Source organism: Lacerta agilis, chromosome 3 (genome assembly GCF_009819535.1).
Source record: "Lacerta agilis isolate rLacAgi1 chromosome 3, rLacAgi1.pri, whole genome shotgun sequence".
In the NCBI taxonomy this organism is placed as follows: Eukaryota; Metazoa; Chordata; class Lepidosauria; order Squamata; family Lacertidae; genus Lacerta; species Lacerta agilis.
Window position 1 is genome coordinate 22595803 of NC_046314.1, and position 21933 is coordinate 22617735.

Here is a 21933-nt window from a genome sequence, read left to right on the forward strand (position 1 = left end):
AGGTTTATCGGTAATCTCCTGGGTTGTTAGGGTAAGGGGAGAAATAAACCCTCTCCCAAGGACATCAGAGATGTCATACTGGGCCCGGTTTTTCAGCTAGCACTTTCTCACTTTCACACACCCAAAGTCTATTATTACTGAACTTGGCACATTGTGTTTTAAGCTAAGCACTTCGACACTATGTTCCTCACAACTGGCTGTCAAAAAGCCCATCCATACAAAGTAGATGCTTCAGTATGATTTATACACTGCCTTAGCACCTATTTGCGAATTAAACTGAACCACTAAATAAACAAACTGTGCCTTTTAAATAAAACATCAATCATTCCTGCCATTTCCCATCTTCATTTAGCTTTGTAGTTAATCAGCATCAACACAGGCTATAAAACTTTAATTGATGCAACTTGTGTTGCTGACAGTGTATATTAGTTTTCTTTTTTAAAAAACACACACACACACAAAAACCCACCAGTAATACTTCAGAGGCATAGAGCTACAGATTAATCTGTTTCAGGGCATTCTCTGTCTTTCCAAAGTGATCTAATGCAAGTTAAGACAAAATTGCCTTCATTAACCTTGAGGTTCAAAAGAAAATAAGATGACGCAGAGCTTCCTATCATCCCAGTTCTGAGAGCAGGCAAATATGACCATTTCAGCCAAGGGTGTCAGTATAATTAGCCCACGCTGACTTCTGCTTGTATCATGAGTGCAGGAATTATCCTGGGTATATGCCATCACTACAGATGTTGCTCCTTGTTATGAGTTGCCACAGCTGGAAATCTACATCTGCTACAAGCAGAGATGGTTGTGAGAAAAGCATAATCTGCACAGTAAAATGATCCATTTTGGGGGCATTTAGCATCAAAAGCCAAAATAGGGGTAAAATGATGTGGCATGGAAGAACACTGAATTTGCCCTTCCTGTTCTCATGCCAAGGGGGATGCAGGCTTTTGGCGGAGCTTTTAGAACAACCTAAACTCTGCTGTAATTAACCCTAAATGCATGTCACTGGGGGGCATGGGCTCACATATTCTTCCTCCTGTTTTCTTAAAATAAAATGAAAAGCTTAAAGCTTAAAAAAAATGCTTCCATCTCATCATGGTGATTACGGAGGGGTAAAGCGACAATCTAATAAGATACGGTAGTAACATAAGCAGATGACAAGGATAAATGGGACAGCGAGAAAAGAAAGAAAAAAGAAAGGGAGAGAGAGAACAGGAAAGCTTAATTGATTGTAGGGCTAAATATTGTCCTCATCTTTCTTGTTCCAATAACTAATGAAGAAAATCCAGAATTCTATGGACTCTTGTTGGTTTCTGAGTTCTCTTCCTAAATGTGTCATTTTAATGAACTTGTCCTGTCTTCTCCAACCAGTGTGTTAGTTGAGGGGTTGCTACAGTCTTCCAGTATTTAGCAATGCAGATTCTCATAGTTGCTAGGAGAGTTGCAATTCATTCTAAGTCTATTGGTCTCACCTAACAAAGAAGAGCAGCTTTCGGGATGCATGGCAAATTTGTTTTATACATTTTGGTTAATATCATTGATAGATTGTTTTGAAGAAACTGAAAAAACACCGAGGATTGGGGAGTGTTGTTTTTTTAAAAAAACAACCAGGTCTGTTCCTCTTTATATTAGGGTGTATAGCTCTAAGTTTCCATCATAATCTGAGAGCCCTGCCCCAAGAAATAGCCTGAGAAAATAGTGGGATGGCTTCCAAAACTAGCAATGAAGCCGATAAATGAAAGGCACATACAATTCACACATCTGACATTTTCTTGCCTAATCCAGGTAGACATGCACACAAAACAGTAGCTGGAGAAGACTTTAAGGAGCATTTTGTGCTTCCTCTTACAACTACCTGGAGGTCTGCCAAAAGTTATATCTAAACAGATTTCTCCAAGTAAGTCATAATAGCACATCTCTTTTAATATCCTTTCCTTCTGGGAAATGTGAAACATGCACATAGAAAAATAAAAATCCTACCATAACTTCCTACAAGATTGACAGTGGCTAATACGATTGAAAGGACTTGGCGATTCAATAAGAGATTACTGCAGGGAAACAGTGCCAAAAACTCTTTTCTTACATTGAAATCCCAAGATAAGGCACTTAACAGATGTATGTGACACATGTACTTCTTGCTTGAGCAAATTCCACAGTTGGGCATCAGTTGCTCGAGGTTGCAAGGCCTGTGTTGAAAAGCCATCCCCCATATGGTAACGAATCAATGTCAAACATTTTCAGGATTCCAACGAAGCATGGATATTCTGGGAGGTCATGGTCCCGAAAGATGACCAAGACAAGCAGGGTCAATAACGTGGAAGACTTTGAATACTAGATAAGATGCCCTGAAGTGGACAATTTGTACAACGGGAACAAAGCAAAGCATACAGCAAAGTGATATTGTGGCATATGTCTTTCTTAACCAGCTGTCCAAAAACTCTCTTATTTACCCCTTACAAAGCCAGGAACTAATGAGTTGCTTCACCTTAAACCTTCTCTGTGGTTAAACTAATGACAGTCAGTATTGGGTCAAGGAATTGTAGGATTTAGGGAACAATGTGTACATGTTATCTAGAACCTTTCTGCACAATCTAAACAATGGTTGGCTCCAATTAGTCTGAGCAAAGAGTAACAGATGGTGCAGTAAGTGGCCCAAGGTCACTCAGACTTTCTTGGCCTAACATAAAATAGGGTCAGGTCGGGCATGTCACTCTGAGTTCTTTGATAGAAGAACTGCCATGTGATCTTCAGATGAATGGCAAGATATAAAGGTAATAATAAATAATAACAGCAGAAGGAGCAAATGGAAGCTGCAACAAAATGTTGTAATGTGGAATTCAGAGTTTCAGCCAGGCAGCCAGGCCCTCTTGCAGGATAATCAGTTCCATACACTTCCCCCCCCCCTCTCTCTCTCACACACACACACACGTAAAAAGTTGGTCTTCTGTGGCCATGGAGCACACTCAGTTTTTGGTGGGATGTTTTGGTCTTTCTCTTTCTCTTGAGATGTTTTGTACTTCTGCAAATCTCAGGGTTCTCCCAAGCCTGCTGATATCTGCCCCCTTGTGTGTAGGTGGCACTGGTTTTGGCTACATAAGGATCCTTGCTCAGAGACTTGAGTTCACGTTTAGTATACAGTAAGATGGTGGTGCCAATGGGATATATGTAACATTGCTGCCAGAAGTTGTTTGCAGGGTGTACCTGTACATTTTATGAGCTGTTTCAGTCCTGTGACTCAGATATGTTTCAGATATGACTTTCCTTCTGCAAAACACCTCATTCAAAGCCCTTTGCCCGGGCTTATCTTTTGTATCCTCATTCTTAACCAATCTTTGCATGTAAAACCATTCACCCACATTCTTCCTCTCTCCCTACCTCTGTCTCTTCCTTTTACTCTGGGGGGAAGATCTTGCCTTTGCTGCCTGTGAGAGTTTGTAAGGTCATGGGTAAACTGAAGATGAAAATGTTGTTATAATTTTCAGGAGGGGAGAAGACCAGATAAGAAATATAACACTGGGTGAATTAGTCAGCTGTGGATTAGATGGAGATTAAGATACTACTTGCCATCACTTCAGTCAACAACAAAAAAAACCTCCTGGTCCCATTTCCATAGAAACAGGACTGAAAGCCATGAATGGCTATGCATCTTCATGGTAACATTCTGTAAGGTCAGAGCAAGCAGCAGCTGAAGACTACAAAATCGGCACTGCAAGAGAGCTGTATTGCTTAAATAAATGGCTGGAATATAAATACTGGCGCTGCCCCTAAACCTTTCTTAAAACTTCTTATTTATTAGTAGGGAATTATATTTATTAGATTGCGATTCCCACTCCTCTATAACTAAACTGTATCCCTTCAAAGAACTAGTTATAGGAGAAAAGGCATCCCAAGACACTACCATCTCAGAATGCTATAAGATATGTATTTGGATGCTCGGGCACAAAACTCACTCCCTGCACATAGAAATAGTCCAGAAGCACAATTAAATCACCACCATTTTCTAAGATGTGTTTCCTTTTCCTTTTCAGGCAGCTACAGATGGAGGTGTGTAGATGCCACTCAAAAAGCATGTCCTGCTTTGAAGTAGACCAAACGTTATTTTTGCATTTTCTGAAGAGGTGAAAGCTTGTCCCCTTCAGCGAGGTCAAAAACAGCCTACTAAGGCTGTGTACCCACTCCTGTTTACTCTGAACTCAGGGTTTTCCTACCACTGGTTTGTCCACATTTATCCTATGGTTTCTTGAGAAATACTGTGATTTCATGCATTTCTCCCTAACCAGCTTCCATTCAATTTGAAAATGGAAGCCATATGACGACATCCATACCCACTCTCCACACTCTGCTGTTGACGAATTGCCTAGAAACATACCCACTGGACTGATATGTACAAGGATGTGCAACTGCGATAAGAAATACAGTTGGGGATAGAGGTGGAATGACCCCACCTTTTGCTATGTAATGACATTCAAGTCCAACTCGGACCTTTGTGAAAAGCCCACTTCAGTTTCTGGCTGAGGTTCACTCTTTAAGTTTTTTTCCTATAACTGGTAGCAAAGAATATCCCTATTCAGTTCCACTTTCGGTGACACATCCAGAAAGCTGCTCAATGCTGCCCTTTTCACATACCCTACCCCCAGGGACAGCTGTGGGAACTGGCAGCTCTTTCTCTCCTTTCTTTGTCTCCCCCTCCCATTCCCCATTATCTTAAAAATCTAAGGCGATATCCTAAGTGTCTGCTCAGTTGTGGCAGCATTTACGAGTCTACTAACCAATTAAAGTTTACTATTCAGCAGCATTAATAAATCACCCAACGCTGTATTTTGAGAGCCATTGATTGGGGGTGTGTGTGCTATATATATGGTGTGAAAATTCCACCCATAATTGTACAGTGGTACCTCGGATTAAGAACTTAATTCGTTCTGGAGGTCCATTCTTAACCTGAAACTGTGCTTAACCTGAGGTACCACTTTAGCTAATGGGGCCTCCTGCTGCTGCCGTGCGATTTCTGTTCTCATCCTGAAGCAAAGTTCTTAACCCGAGGTACTATTTCTGGGTTAGCAGAGTCTGTAACCTGAAGCGTCTGTAACCTAAAGTATCTATAACCCAAGGTACCACTGTATATGAAAGTGAGGAGCTCAGAATCCAATGGAATTCTGATGAAGATCTACCAGTTTCATTTCAGTCACTTGCAGGTATGTAAGTCTGTCCTTCCAGTGAGCACTTAGGGCTGATTACCTATCCATTCTTAAGGAAATCAGCCCTGAGTGCTCATTGGAAGGACAGATCCTGAAGCTGAGGCTCCAATACTTTGGCCACTTCATGAGAAGAGAAGACTCCCTGGAAAAGACCCTGATGTTGGGAAAGATGGAGGGCACAAGGAGAAGGGGACGACAGAGGACGAGATGGCTGGACAGAGTTCTGGAAGCTACCAACATGAGTCTGACCAAACTGTGGGAGGCAGTGGAAGACAGGAGTGCATGGCGTGCTTTGGTCCATGGGGTCACGAAGAGTCAGGCACGACTAAACGACTAAACAACAACAACAAAGTCTATGGGATCAGGTGCATTTTTCCAAGACTTGACAAACGTGATGCTTGGGTTAATCTCAACTCTGTACAAATATAGCCCATAGGATTTTCAGATCCAATCCTTTTTCCACATGATGAGCTGCATCCACAACCCTCTGTGACCCCATCACCATTATTTCCTGCCCACCACACAGTAGAGCAACGCTTCCTAGTCAGTAGTTTTTTAAAAAGCAATAAATATCTAAGCATTTTCTCTCCCAGAACATGGCCAATAACCTTTTTATTTACAAAAGTGGTGCTGGATGTTTAATTTATAGGTAAGAGCAGACGAAAGGAAAGGGGGGGGGGACAGGTCAATTAACCTTCAAGTTATGTTACAGATAACACAGTAGGCAATGGGGCAATTTAAGAACACTGCATTCCACAGCCTCCTGATTGTGTAAGAAACAGTAAATACACATACTGACAAATAATATTATTCTGCTTATGAATTAGACATAACAGGCTGAGTTAACTATCTGTCATTGTATAACATGTACTCATAAGCAATCGTCAGCTAATCAATGCAGACAAGTACCAGCTCATTTGTTCTTGGTTGAAACTAGGATATATAGGTGCAATGGGGTATCTGTTGGCTTCTGGGCTTAGTTCAATGTACTGGTTATGATCTTATAGATTTAAGCATAGCAGTATGTTATGGAGCATTTCTTCCCATACCTGGAGATGCCAGGGATTGAAAGTGGGATCTCTATTACAGAGTTCCCCCCTTTTTCGTATCATGGATATAAGTGCACTCCATCTTCAAACTCTAATTCCCGCAAGTTTAACATTCCTTCCTCAAATGCAGGAGTGGAAAGATCACTTCTCTTCAGTGAACAAGCAGCAGTAAACACATTACATAACCCTACTTAGATCTACATATTAAGTCAAGATTCAAAGTAAATTCAGGCACATGCCTTGATACGCTATCATTACATACCAGACTGGGGGTGGGGACCTACATTATTATTAATGTACAACTTCAGTCATTTAATATTCTGAAAACTAAAACTTTCAAAATCCTGCCAATTCAAGTGACTCCTTTCCATACAGCAATAGGAAATACCTCCTTTTCATCTTCAACTCCCCATCGAGAAATGGAGATTAAAGCTAATGAGAATACAAAGCCACATGATCAACACTACCTATCTATGCTAATTTTGTAGATATTCTGAAACTAATAACTAGAAACATGTTTTATGAAATAAACAAACAAAAAATAGTTCAGGAATGCATACGTGAAACTTCAAGTAGCAGAAGCTAAAAGCAATTTCCTAGAAATGTAATGGCCCCGAATGGCATATTTTGTAAGCATGCTTTTCCACAGAGAACAGGTAATTTAAATTCAAGGATCAGTTTATATTAAGTAACCCATTTCTCACTACTTCATTTATTTTGAAGTCCCTCATGAGGAGCACCAGGGGAATCCTCTGGCTTTTATACAATTTTCATAACTTCTTTTCCCCAAAACAAAGGGATATATTAACAGAAAACAATAGGAAAATCTCAGTGGTTACCTGTGTTCCTGTCTGGTAAAATACAGCAATGCTTCTGCAGAATGCCAGGCAAAACCTGTTAGAGGAAGAACAAAACAAAAATAATTTCCGTTATTGTTTGAGAGCAAAAGGACAGTGTAATTAAATTAAATGGCTGGCACCCCTTTTTTGTGCATAACATCAAACAAGTCACATCATTATTACTTCTTGTTTCACTGGGTACTTATCCTTATTCAGTTCTCATTATCCCTGACTACTCGTTATCCCTATGCTGGCTGGGGCTGATGGGAGTTAGGCCACTGGCTGCCCTAACTAATCTAGTAGAACCCTTACTTGTTAACAGGCAAAACACACTGCAGATATTAGTATTGTGCAGTTTGAAGCAACTGGATAGACAAGAACTGACTCCTTTTGGAATAAATCAATGTCATAAAAATATTGTTCAAACTTTTACTTGCAGAACTCTTCAAAAACAGAACATAAGCATCAAAGGCACACCCAAAAATCTCCACACAATATCCTGTGCTGTGCAGCACAGGCTCAGCATTTTAGAAAATACGAAATAATCCAAACAGACCTAGAATCACAGGTCTGTCTCTCCCCACAGCCTGCTTCCCAGCCTCCACTGGCATTAGGCTACTCTCCCTTCAGGAGAGCTTCATTTACATCCTCGCTCCCTCCATGAAGTTTCGGAGACAAAACTCAAAGGCAACTCCCTTCCAAATGGAGATTTGCAACCAAATATATTTTGTCACATGATCTAAGGTTACAACACTCACATTAGTTAGCAGAAAACAACAATTACATAATTATCAACTCAGCAAGAGCTTAGAGTCCACTTAGAAAACTACTATGAAAAAACATTGGGAAATTTTTTGAGGAGCAACATTAAGCCTTGCAGTCATTCCTATCAGTCCTAGACAAAGGAATGATAACCCATTCAGTCCTCCAAATTAAGAAGTGACAATGGAGTTAGAGGCAGAGTTGGGTCAAGACACTGTTGCTTCCGGAGGTGAAGGTTGAGAGGTAAACACACCTCAATCAACGTACAAGAAACTGAACAGACTGGCCATCAAATTTTACTTCAACCATGGCATTTGAGGGCAGTAGCCTCACACAAAGGGTGCAGAGCAGGCTGTGTGGCATGGCCAACACCTCACAACCATCATCCACTCATCACCCTGCCTAGTGCTTGATCTGTTCAAGAGCCAGTGTGGTGTAGTGGTTAAAGAGCGGTAGACTCCTCCACATGCAGCTGCTGGGTGACCTTGGGCTAGTCACACTTCTTTGAAGTCTCTCAGCCTCACTCACCTCACAGAGTGTTTGTTGTGGGGGAGGGGGAAGGGAAAGGAGAATGTTAGCCGCTTTGAGACTCCCTCGGGTAGTGATAAAGCAGGATATCAAATCCAAACTCTTCTTCTTCTTCAAATAAATGCTGCAGTGTTTCAGCAGCAGCAGCAGCAGCAGCAGCAGCAGCAGCAGCAGCACTAGGTGTTACTTCAGCAGAGCAATATTTGCACAATGCCTGCTGGCATTCTTAACTTCCTGCCTACTTTTGTTATGGGGTTTCTTCCCCAACCACTCTTTGTGATGTGCTGAGGGAAAGTGAACAGGCAAATGAGTGACCAGCCAAGGCCACAAGCAGCTGGCATGGCCACCATTGGGGTACCTGCTCGGAAGGATGGGAATGGGCAGGGTAAGGGGAGCTGGGGGGTCTGCCATTGCCCTCCAACATCTGCCACTTGAAGCAGCTACCTGCCATTGCGCAATGGCAGGGCTGGCTCTGGATCTCATGTTTAGCTTTAATGCAATGGTCACAATGAAGTATAGGCAAGGGACTTCCAAATCCTTTTTTTCAGTTTGTTTTCTTCAGAGACGACATTCCCTATGATCTTATGTCAAAAAACAAATGTTTAACAAACAGGGGACTTGGATATAACGTTTCGGTTTTGAATTTTTCATGTATTTCTGTATTTGCAAGTAACGCAATGATACAAGAAAGACTAGGGTAGCCTTCATCTTTTGTTGTTGTTCAGTCGTTCAGTCGTGTCCGACTCTCCGTGACCCCATGGACCAGAGCATGCCAGGCATGCCTATCCTTCACTGCCTCTCGCAGTTTGGCCAAACTCATGTTAGCAGCTTCGAGAACACTGTCCAACCATCTCATCCTCTGTCATCCCCTTCTCCTTGTGCCCTCCATCTTTCCCAACATCAGGGTCTTTTCTAGGGAGTCTTCTCTTCTCATGAGGTCGCCAAAGTACTGGAGCCTCAACTTCAGGATCTGTCCTTCTAGTGAGCACTCAGGGCTGATTTCTTTAAGAATGGATAGGTTTGATCTTCTTGCAGTCCATGGGACTCTCAAGAGTCTCCTCCAGCACCATAATTCAAAAGCATAAATTCTTTGGCGATCAGCCTTCTTTATGGTCCAGCTCTCACTTCCGTACATTACTACTGGGAAAACCATAGCTTTAACTATACGGACCTTTGTCGGCAAGGTGATGTCTTTGCTTTTTAAGATGCTGTCTAGGTTTATCATTGCTTTTCTCCCAAGAAGCAGGCGTCTTCAAATTTCGTGACTGCTGTCACCATCTGCAGTGATCATGGAACCCAAGAAAGTGAAATCTCTCACTGCCTCCATTTCTTCCCCTTCTATTTGCCAGGAGGTGATGGGACCAGTGTGGCCATGATCTTAGTTTTTTTGATGTGCCTTCATCTACCTTGTGTTTTTTAAATGTTTTGGTCTAGAGTTTACATCAACACCAGGTTGGCAAGGGCTGGGCAGTAGCATTTCAAGTACCTGATCCTTGCACTCATGAGTAGAGAATCACTTATTTAAAATGAAAATGAATGGTGTTGATTTATATTCAGCTTAGTTAATTTATATTCAACTTAGTGAACACATTTCAGAAATAAAAGAAATCATTGGAGTTTCAAGCAGGCCTAATTTCTCAGCTAAGTGATTTCTGAATTTAAAAGTATTTCCTCTGATAACAAAACAAAAAAAAATGTAGCAGGAAATTTTTCCTTGATGATTCAACAAACTCTGAGAGTCAATCAGACACCAAAGATATAATACCAAACTCAGAAATACCAAAATATATGTTCACTGTTCATGAGTAACGGCGTGACGCACACCTTTGCAAATTACGGTTGCATTTTTATGACACAGTTCTCCTATCACAGGATGATTCCCACAATTAACCAAGACAGGAAACGTGTAATGTGTCACTCAGCGAATAATCCGTTGCTTCAGCCCTCGATATGATGAGCGCTACTAGTTCCGTTATGACAGATACAGAACCCGTTTCTAAAGGATCAGAGCTTCCCCAGCTGTCGCAAAGCAGGGTAGGACTAAGGGGTGGTGGAAAGGGAAAATACCAGCTATGATTCCTGACCTGTTGCAACATATCTTGATCAGGAAGTTCACACATGTCACATGCAGGTGGACTTTAAATACCTGCAAATGCAATAAACTCAAAGCCACTCTGCTTTGAATGGCCAAGGGATTTCTTGCTGAAAATTAGGTATCCTTTATTTAGTAGTGAATCAACAAGTTTTTTTAATTTAAAAAAAAGTATAGGTTTTTTCCCCAAGAGAGTAGTAAAATGCATCTGTTTTCCATTTAAAAACATCAGCAACATGGGGCCTCTAGACAGGATTGGGTCCACAAATAGTGCTTGTGTTGCCTCTCTCAGGCTCCAGCTCTTCCAGATGGGACAGTTCAAAGCACCTGAAAACTGGAGAAATGTGGTTTCCCCCCAGGACAAGGTCTCCAGACATGCAGAAGTTCTGGATGAAACAGAGCAATTGAAGGACATCTCATCTGGCAACGTACAAGGCAATTTCGAAAGCTGCATTCCCCTTCTACTGCTGTGTAATGAGACTGGGCAGGGAAGCAGGAAGAGCAGTGCAATAAAGACATCTCAGCCAAGATCTCTAGCAATTCTGACAAGAGATTAAATATCTAGCTGGATAAAAATAGTGCCCAAATCTAATATATTGAGTAGGAGGTGAACCAATGAATATGGTCTACTTAGCTTCATTTTTCACTTTTGTCATTGCCAAAAAAAACACCACCTCCATTCTTTTGGCATGTTTTACAGAACCCCGTGGATTTTCAAGCTCCCGCTTGCATCTGCTAGGACTTTTACTCCACTGTTAGAGCAGATAAATCTTGAGAGGTGACCAGAGCACTGCCTAGTCCTGTTACATTGGATGAGTTTCAGTTAGTAGAGCTCAAAGACGTGGACAACGTTTTCGGATCAGTTAGAGTGCCCACTTGTGTTCTGGATACTAGTTCCTCTTGGCTGTTAAAAACTAGCAGGGTGGGGACAGCTGGCTAGGCCAGGGAGGTGATTAAAACCTCCTTAGGAGAGGGGATGGTCCCTGCAAGGTTCCTGAGTGGGTGGTCACAGACCAGATCCAGGCACTTAAGGAGGAAGCTGGTTTTCTAGATCCATTTCAAGCAAGGTTTAGGCCCAGTTTGGGCATAGAAACTGCTTTGGTCACCCTGTATGATGACCTCCATTGGGAGACAGGAGAAATGTGTCCCTGTTAATTCTCCTTAACTTCTCAGTGGCTTTTGATATAATCAACCATGTTATACTTCTGGAGAGGTTGTCTGAGATAGGGGTCGGTGACACTGCTTTGTGGTGGCTCTGGTCCTACTCAGACTGTCATTTCCAAAGGGTGATGCTTAAGCAGTGCTGTTCAGCCCCATGGAACATTCAATGTGGGGTTTGTCAGGGTTTGATTCCCCTCCTTCTGTTTCCCTGTATAGGGAAGTTTTTTTAATATTTAATGTATTATTATTATTATTATTATTATTATTATTATTATTATTATTATTATTATTATTATTATTATTTTATATGTTGGAACTCTGAATAGATCACCAGATAATTGTTGGCATTTAACTTGCACTAAAGTAGATTGATCACAGGGTAGCCTTTTAAGCGGATTTATACCAAAGCTGTGAGTGGCATAAAAATCTTCCACTTGCCTTTTTTTGCCTTTGTGGTCATACTAGTTCTGAAAGAGCTATATAAGGCCCAAGATGCTAGCTTTCAAAAGGAAAATCAGTGTTTCCAAAACTCTGTGAAATTAGCCATGGTGAGGAATCCCTTTGGTCCAAGTTACCCATTCCTGGCAAGAGAACTAATCCAAAATGTACCAGGCCATTTACTAACCAAACTTATTATCCAACACAACTCTTTGCCCACTATTTCACCTGGACACTTGTCTTTGAGCTTCTCCATCACTAAGGCCATTTCCCAAGTCCCATTCCAGCTTCCCTATATCCTCACGTACCTGTCTGTCTTTCTTGCCGCCTTCTTATCAAACAGCCTTCCTTGTATCTAAGCATTTTGTGACAGCCACGCTGTCTTTTCATTTCTCTCGCAGAAGTTTATCAATGCTCTTATCACTGAGCTTCTCTTTGCATCAGTTACAATTACCACATGCATTCCATGCTATCACTGCAGCCTAGCCAATTACTATTGTGCAGCGAGGAAAAAGAAAGGAACATTGAGTTTTTTTGGCATATTACTTTAAGAGTCTTCTTTATTCGTCGCAATATTTTTAGCACTGACGAGCCACATTTAGTAGATGGCGCATGTTCAGAGAACAAGTTTTGAATGCATTTCATCAGATGTCCTGTAATAAACGTGTGTGTTCAGAACTAAACTGCCCTGCTCTACTTGCTGGGAAAGCCAACTGCTAAAATGTACAATGCTGTAACTTAGAATGTTTAGCAAAACTAAAGTGTTTAGCAAGCTTGAAGTTTAAAAAAAGGGGCCACCAATTTGGTTCAGCTAGTCAGTGGAGTCAAGTTGACAGCTGCCATCAGACTAGCATAGAAGTTATCTGTCACTATGAATCATTACATTACATAATGGCTACATGCTTTATTTTTAAATCACATCAATATCCCCACCACCACCATTTCTTGCCTGCCTATTCTAGAAACGTATTGATGCACTTCAGTGACAGAAGACTCTTTACGGTTGCCATTTTTTCCATTTAAAAGGTGACTATGGAAACGACAAATAGAAATCGCAGCTGTCATTTTGCAAACAAGTCGGGATCTCAGAGGTTAGTGCTTAATTATAGCACTAGCTATCAATAGGCTTCCTATTCTTGCCAACATCTTGCTTAATTGCAGTGTTCCTACCCAATTCAAAAATGCTCAGCGCTGTTAATGATAAACACCTGAAATAGAAACATAAATTAAAAGACAAAGGGCTGCATCCAGTGGAGGCTTTGTCCTATTGGAAAGTGGTTATGCAAGTCAGGGCCTCAAGTTTTCACCAATCCCCCTTATTTACTTTGCTGGTGAAGGAGAAGAGAGAGAGAGAGAGAGAGAGAGAGAGAGAGAGAGAGAGAGAGAGAGGACTGTCAAGGAAAAGAGCAGCTCCCTCTTTCCAGAGATGTGAACTGATCGCTTATAGTTGTTGTTGTTGTTCAGTCGTTCAGTCGTGTCCGACTCTTCATGACCCCATGGACCAGAGCACGCCAGGCACGCCTATCCTTCACTGCCTCCCGCAGTTTGGCCAAACTCATGTTAGTAGCTTCGAGAACACTGTCCAACCATCTCATCCTCTGTCGTCCCCTTCTTGTGCCCTCCATCTTTCCCAACATCAGGGTCTTTTCTAGGGAGTCTTCTCTTCTCATGAGGTAGCCAAAGTACCGGAGCCTCAACTTCAGGATCTGTCCTTCTAGTGAGCACTCAGGGCCAATTTCCTTGAGAATGGATAGGTTTGATCTTCTTGCAGTCCATGGGACTCTCAAGAGTCTCCTCCAATCGCTTATAGAGGGCTTTGAAATTAGGATGAAAGCCACATTAGGTTCTACGTGTGCAGGTTGCCCAAACCTAATAAGCAGTGGTATCCCAATATGTTTTAAATGGTTGCCTATACAGGCCCTGTTACACAAGCATAGTGCTAAGGGAAAATGAGCATGAGATGGGCAGTGCTGGTTGAAGACATTTTGTTGTATGGAGCTTAAAACGAGGCACAGATACATAGCTTATACCAACACTTGAAATGGTGCAGCTAGACAATATCTGCCTTCATCTATTCCACCCTCCTCTCCCATACTACCACCTAAAGCAGAGCTTTCCAAACTGTGTGTCGTGACACGTTGGTGTGTCGGCTGCAGTGTGTAGGTGTGCTCCTCCCAGGGCTGGTAAGGGGTTAGTTTAACCTCCGGTTTGCTAGTAAAACTGAATTGCTGTGTGGTGAAATGATGCATGTCTAAAAAGTGCATCGCCAACATGAAAAGCTTGGAAAGCTCTGACCTAAAGTAAGTCACTTCACCCAACTGAATGGAAAAGCCACCCTAGGGGTGGGGGTAATTGTCTACAAAGACCTTCAGTAATGTATGTCACTGTGTGACATTCTATGTAGAGGTGCTTTTATGAAATCACCTTGCATTTGGTTTCTCCCAGAATTTGTCTGAATTTGCAGTTCCACATTACCGAAAACACTTGCCAGAGGAAAACACACAGATTCTGCAGTTCTTCTGGAGTTCTATTTCTGGAATGCAGACACTGAAAATGTTCACATTCTCTGAGATGTGTTGGTGATTGCCCATGTTGGCTGGGCAATGCACAACATATGCCCTGTATAATGTTCTCCATGCCTTCATGTGAAAATACAATTGCTGGTACTTAGTATGGTCAACTCACCTTAATCTCAGCATATACATCGGATATATCCTATAATGCATATATTATGGGTTAGAACCAGATTTAGCCATGCTTAGAGAAGCTTCACTGATATCAATTAAATCCTACATCTTGATTCTTTTTTTAACCCTCGCTTCTGTCAAACCTTGCAGTTCTTGAGCACGAACATCTCCCCGCAATTTTCATAGGAAATCTGCCAAACTCTGCTCAACAAAGCTGGCAATTTATCACATTTTTGTTTCATTTTGTACTACCAGATATTTAATGTCCTTTTTATTTCCTCCTTTCTATTCCAGTAAATGGACAGAAGCAACTATGGCTTCTGCTAATATTTATCAAGAGCATTGCTGAATGAACCGCAGAAGCAGCTTATGAAAGACACACAGGTGGCAGATTGGAGAAGAGATGTGGGGGGACGGGACGAAAAGTGGTTGATATAGAAACACAGGATTGGTGGGAGTGCAGAGGTGGCAGCAAAAAAGAGCCAAGAGATGGCACTGTTAAGAAGTTTTGTCTTTTTAGAGAGAGAGAGAAATTTCAGCTATGTTTTACTTTTATGTAATGGATTATATTTTATGTCATGTGGAAGCCTTAAGAGATTATCCTCTTATCCACCTACAGGGGTGCATGCAGAAGGTGCTAGCCTCAAACCCTGGCATCTGCAGGTAGGGCTAGGAGGGATTCCTGCCTGAACCCCTACAGATTGTTGCATCATTCACTGCCAACAACACTTAGCTTGATCGACCAAAGGTCTGATTCAGCAGAAGGAGGTTTCCTGTATTCCAATGTAAGTTTCCCAGTCAGAATCAGGCATGCAATACAATCTAGGTTTCAATAACTGGAATTAAACCTTCTCAGTGCACTGCTATATCAGGCACAGTATATTATGTGTGCTGTGATGTAGCTATGAGAAGAGAGGTAAAGCTTTCCCATGCTTCACCTAGGAGGAGTCAGCCTATTTCACCTTCCCTCCCCCCCCATGCCCTCAGCATGCAAACATCTCTCAGGAGAAGTGGAATAAAACAGGAGGAGCCAGGTAAAATAGCAAGGTAAGTCCTATGATGAAGTGCAAGAGGCCCTGTCTGGTTACTTTGGAGCGTCCCCTTTGTAGTAACTTATCAACAGGGAAGGTGCTCTACGGCCTATTTTTGGTACATCAGTTCTGCAGAACGGTGGCCTCACTGGACACATTCCAGACCAGGAGTTAAGTCTGTTCTTAGGTAAAGGTAAAAGGACCCCTGACCATTAATAATAATAATAATAATAATAATAATAATAATAATAATTATTATTATTATTATTATTATTATTATTATTATTATTATTATTATTATTAGTACCCCGCCCATCTGGCTGGATTTCCCCAGCCACTCTGGGCGGCTTCCAACAAAAATCAAATACAAAAATATTACACATTAAAAACTTCCCTGAAAAGGGCTGCCTTCAGGTATTTTCTGAATGTCAGGTAGTTATTTATCTCCTTGACCTGTGATGGGATGGTGTTCCACAGGGCGGGCGCCACTACCGAGAAGGCCCTCTGCCTGGTTCCCTGTAGCTTTGCTTCTCGCAGTGATGGAACCGCCAGAAGGCCCTCGGCGCTGGACCTCAGTGTCCGGGCTGAATGATGGGGGTGGAGACGCTCCTTCAGGTATACAGGACCGAGGCCAGTCGTGTCCGACTCTGGGGCTGCGGTGCTCATCTCGCTTTATTGGCTGAGGGAGCCGGCGTACAGTTTCCGGGTCATGTGGCCAGCATGACTAAGCCGCTTCTCGCGAACCAGAGCAGCACACGGAAACGGCGTTTACCTTCCCGCCGGAGCGGTTCCTATTTATCTACTTGCACTTTGACGTGCTTTCAAACTGCTAGGTTGGCAGGAGAAGTCTGTTCTTAAGCCCCACCAAAATCAAGCGCCTAAGTCCATTGATTTAAGTGAACCTTCAACAAGGTTTGGCTTCTCTGGGTTTCTGAGCATTCATCTCCATCCCAACAAGAATGCTCTGAGCTGGGATTGTCCATGGTAAGTCTCATTCTACCGTAAAAACAACTCCCATGCTAGAATTCAAATAATTTCAAGGATGTAGCAGAAATGACGAATACACAAAAAGGTTTCATAGGTAGGTAGGTAGACAAATACACACACACAGAGAGAGAGAGAGAGAGAGAGAGAGAGAGAGTGTTTAAAGCCTATCATTGCTGATTATAAGCTAAAGCAACTCCGATGTTCAGCCCATGATTGAGAGGACTATAATAAAGTGTGCATTAATCCATAAACCATTCACTCAAAGCAACCTTTCACCCCTGGTGTAGCAAGGGGAACACTTTCTCTGTTTGCAGCCCCACAACAACTGCATAATTAAACATTTGTAATAGCAAGCATAAGGTCACTGGCTGCTCAATGTTGTAGACAAATAAATGCCCCAGGCTTGGAAACAAACCTCTTCACTTAGATGTTTGCTTTCCAATAAATGTCTCAGCATAAGGATGGTGAGAGGCGAGGGAGAAAGCACTCCAGTGACAGCTTTCTTTTCCTTTGACCTTATCTGCTAATTAACTGCGAATATAAGGGATAGTTAAAGTAATATACACAACAGGGGCCTGCCAAGGGTAGAATGTGGGAAGGAGAATAAGTGATTGGAAATCATAATCATAAGAGGGAGGGAAATATCGCTAAAACTCTGGCAAAATTTCAAAGAGGAAGGAAGGTAACAGCCAGCCCCCATCATTTCCTGCTGGAGTGTACAAAAGCTACAGTTTTCTGCACTTCCCAATCCAATGTACAGAACATACATATTTTTGTTGCTATCAATATTTATTATTTTTAAAAACACTCTTTGGAAAAGGATAGGGTAACGAAAACCAAGGCAATTGCAAAGAGAGAGAAATCCCAGCTATAGCTAATTTGTTTTACTCACACACAATTTAGATAAGCCTCAATAGAAAAATTAAATTAAGATACCTTGGTGTCTGGCATATTTAAACTACTCAGGTGTTTTCCCAAGGCCAATAAAGTATCTGGTTCTATCTTTATTAATGTGCTTGCGGCTAAAGTTAGCTTTATGGTCAGGAAACAGGTACCGGTAGGTAACCTTGCTTATGTGGGAAGAATGCAACTTACGACACTTGAGAAATCTAAAAGTACAACCAAGTGTGCCTGACTCAGTACTGCTGTCACTTACAGAACCTACTGAGGCATGTCAGTCCTCAGCCGCTCCTTTTTTCCCTTTTCAGATTTTTTAAAGAATGAGCGAGCGAAGTTGAGCCGTGACAATATTCCTGCCTTCCACAGATTTGTTCTGTTTTGAGTTCAGAATGCTATAGAGTTTAGAAACTATAGAAGCCTGTGAAGTAGCACTCGACTCTTTCCAGCCCACTATGACTTCCACGCACACTGTGTGCACTTAGACTACATTTAAAACCCATGACTTCCTCCAGAGAGAATACTGTGGACTGCAGTTTACCCCTCACAGAGCTACAATTCCCAGCAACAGTTCCCAGGATTCTCTGGGGGACGTCACGTGATTCAAACATACGTGGTGTGTGCATGCAACCTTTCAGGATCATTCCATGAACTCAGAATAAATGCATCTGAGTTCAAAGGTCTGCTGCACCTGCAAAAGATTACAAATTGGAGACTAACAGTGCAATTCCATGCATCTTTACTCAGAAGTGGTCCCACTTTTTTTCAGTGATGCTACCTTCCTTACGTGTTTAAGACTGCAGACAGACTATACAGTTATAACGTCTCCTATTCTACCTTATAACGTGTCCTATTCTACCTTGATGGCAGAAAGTGAGGAGGAATTGAAGAACCTTTTAATGAGGGTGAAAGAGGAAAGCGCAAAATATGGTCTGAAGCTCAACATCAAGAAAACTAAGATCATGGCCACTGGTCCCATCACCTCCTGGCAAATAGAAGGGGAAGAAATGGAGGCAGTGAGAGATTTCACTTTCTTGGGTTCCATGATCACTGCACATGGTGACAGCAGTCACGAAATTAGAAGACGCCTGCTTCTTGGGAGAAAAGCAATGACAAACCTAGAAAGCATCTTAAAAAGCAAAGACATCACCTTGCCGACAAAGGTCCATATAGTTAAAGCCATGGTTTTCCCAGTAGTAATGTACGGAAGTGAGAGCTGGACCATAAAGAAGGCTGATCGCCGAAGAATTGATGCTTTTGAATTATGGTGCTGGAGGGAGACTCTTGAGAGTCCCATGGACTGCAAGAAGATCAAACCTATCCATTCTCAAGGAAATCAGCCCTGAGTGCTCACTAGACGGACAGATCCTGAAGTTGAGGCTCCAGCACCATTTTCCCCACTATCGCGAGCTATATTGTATTTCTATTCAAATTATAGTAATTATTTCTAAGTTTGTATCAACACATACGAATTAGCATATTATAAAGGTGTCATATGCTAATTCGTTATGTGTCGATACAAACTTAGAAATAATTTCCTTCGGGGGAAGGATTTGTAAGTGGCATATATACATATATCACACGTTCCCAGGTACGCAGTGGAGTGCAACCTAAGTTATTCTTTGTTCAGGGATGGCTTCGAAACACAACTAGTAGCATGCATGCCTCCTTCTCTTTTTGATCATGCTCTGGTCTTTCCACTTGACCCGTCTCTAAATATTCCGGTAGATGTGGCTAGTAATATTTCAACTTGCTGCTTAGCGTCCAATTACATTTTCCAAGCTGAAATAAAAGAGAGCATCTGGCCTCAAATCATTTCTTTAATGGACCGTGCAGGCTACAAGATGGTTCCCTTTTTGATATCTCACACCCCCCCCACACACAAGGCAAGAGCTTCAAGTTATTATTTGGTATTGTCAGCTTACCATCTTATCTACATAACGATGAGTGTTAATAGGACAATATCAAACAAATCCTTGTTACGTAATGACAACATTCTAGAACACAGAGTTTTGTTCTCCTACCCCACAAAGGGAAAGAGAGCTTCCCCCACTAATAAATCTGTCAAGCTAGTTCCTACTCGCCTTGCGAAACGTTTTACTATACATTGCAGCTAAATGGTAGGTTAGATGTTCTGTCTCTAAGAAATGTTCATGGCATATAAAGAAAAGAAATGAAATAAAATAACATTCCAAAAAAGTACACAGGAGTTAGGATTGTTTGTACTTTTTTGGAATGCTATTTTATTTCTTTATATGCCTGGATTCATGTTCTGCTTTTCCTACGCTACTCTTACCAGTGTTTCAATAGACTCTTAATTTGTTCCTGGAATATTCAGAAGCTCTTACATTCTCATAAAGCCTCCGGGCACTTGAAAATATGCTGCTCATGATATACAACAGGCTAGTAACCTGTATCCTGGGTGACTGTATCCTAAAAATATTCATATACTACTTGTATGTCCCTAGGAATTCTTGCCCACTTGAGAAGGAAGGAGAGAGAAGGAAGGAAGGAAGGAAGGAAGGAAGGAAGGAAGGAAGGAAGGAAGGAATAATGGCTACATTTGATCCTGTATCAGAATGAAATATTGGTTGCTTTCAAAAGTGAAAGATTCTCCCCCATGACTCCACCCCTTCCCCACTTAAGCACAGAATGTTTTGCTGGTCAGCTTGGTTTTGTTTTTTTAAATAAAACGCAAGTGCAACTTGGTGGCCTTTTATACCATACATATTTTATTGTTTGATATAAAACGTGCCAACTGTAATTAAATCCAAGTATACTGATGTTGTTGGCACCCATCTGTCTCAAAAGACAATGCGTATTTTGTCTGTGTTTACCCTGGCCCCATTTTCCTTTTCCTTCCAGCCAGTCCCTCAGGCTGAATTAGAATTTGCAAGCCTATTGGGGTAGGGACCTGCCCTGCTTAGAAAGCCCTGTGTATACTGCTATAGCTACATCAACCACCCAATTTTGAAGAGGAAGAAGAGACAAGTCCATAGCTGTCAACCCTCCCTGCTGTTTCCCAATGCAATAATAAGGGAACTTCCCACAAAAAAAGGAAAATGTTGACAGCTATGGCCAAGTCCCTTCCACAAAGAAATTCGAGAATTGTATTAGATAACTGGACAAAATACGAGCATGCCTAAATCAAAATCTTTAGATTAAAGTTATTATTGATCCTATCCTAACAAGGTGTAGATTCAGTGTTTGCTTAGTATACAAAATAGTTTATGATCACATTGTTGCTTACAATCAGCAAAACTTGACCTGTGTGACGTTAGCATAGAAAGCATTTGGACTTGGCAATAGATAGTGTCAGATATGCTTGTCTCTGCTAGCCTGTCAGAGTTAAACAGGAAAGGGTTGAACAAAAGTCCTCCAGCCCATTATTAGGAAAGGCAGACTACAACCACCACCATTCTCACGAAAACAACTTGGGAAATGTTCTAAAATGCCATGTTTTGACAGCCACGACTTCAGTCACAATAGTGAGCATGCTTAAAGCACTTTGGACTCCCCCCCCCCAAATTATTTCCAGTATCTAATTGGCTACACATTTTAGAAGACCTTGGCAACTTTTAACCCATCCGGCATGCATGACAACCCACCAGAGGCTCAATAATCTTCCTAGGTTTGCTGGTTGCCTGAGGCCACAAAGACAGAGGGCTTGTCAAATCTCTGACACACCACAATAAATGGCCAGGAGGCTGTGATCTGCTTGCCACCTCAGTAATTGCATGTTCCTGTAATACAGGTGACTTTCAAGAAACAGTTTTGGGGCCTTTGAAAGCTACATGTTCTGGGAGAGCAGGAGTTTGTGCTGATGGGGTCTGAGATGGCAGTGACTAACTAGGAGAAGGATCTTGACATTGTGGTGGACAACTCAATGCAGCTGTTGACCTGGTCTGTGGAGGCTGTGAAAAAAGGCAAATTCCATGTTGGGAATAATTTGAAAACTTCCACAAAACTGACAATACCACACAATGCAACTGGGAATATTGTGCACCATTCTGTTCACTGCACTTCAAAAAGGACATTGTAGAGAAGGAAAAGTTAGAGGGGAAAAGGCAGTTGGTGGGGGGTGGCTGGAGAAAAGATTACAAAGTTGGGCACATGATAAGAGATGCATCAAATTTTTCTTCCTCTCTCATAATACTAGAACTTGGGGTCATCCAGTGGTTTTATTTACTTTACTGAACTTGTATCCTGCTCTTCCTCCCAAAGGAAACCAAACAGAGGGAGGTTCAGGACAGGCAAGAGCTGA

The 21933-nt window shown here is 41.8% G+C and overlaps 1 long non-coding RNA gene across 1 annotated transcript in view; it reads right to left on the minus strand.

Moving 5' to 3' along the window:
* LOC117043394 overlaps positions 1-21933 on the minus strand; it is a 170856-nt gene that overhangs the window by 104707 nt on the left and 44216 nt on the right. The window contains exon 3 of the long non-coding RNA XR_004426182.1: positions 7087-7141. This is a non-coding gene — a long non-coding RNA (uncharacterized LOC117043394). The remainder of the gene's footprint in view (positions 1-7086; positions 7142-21933) is intronic.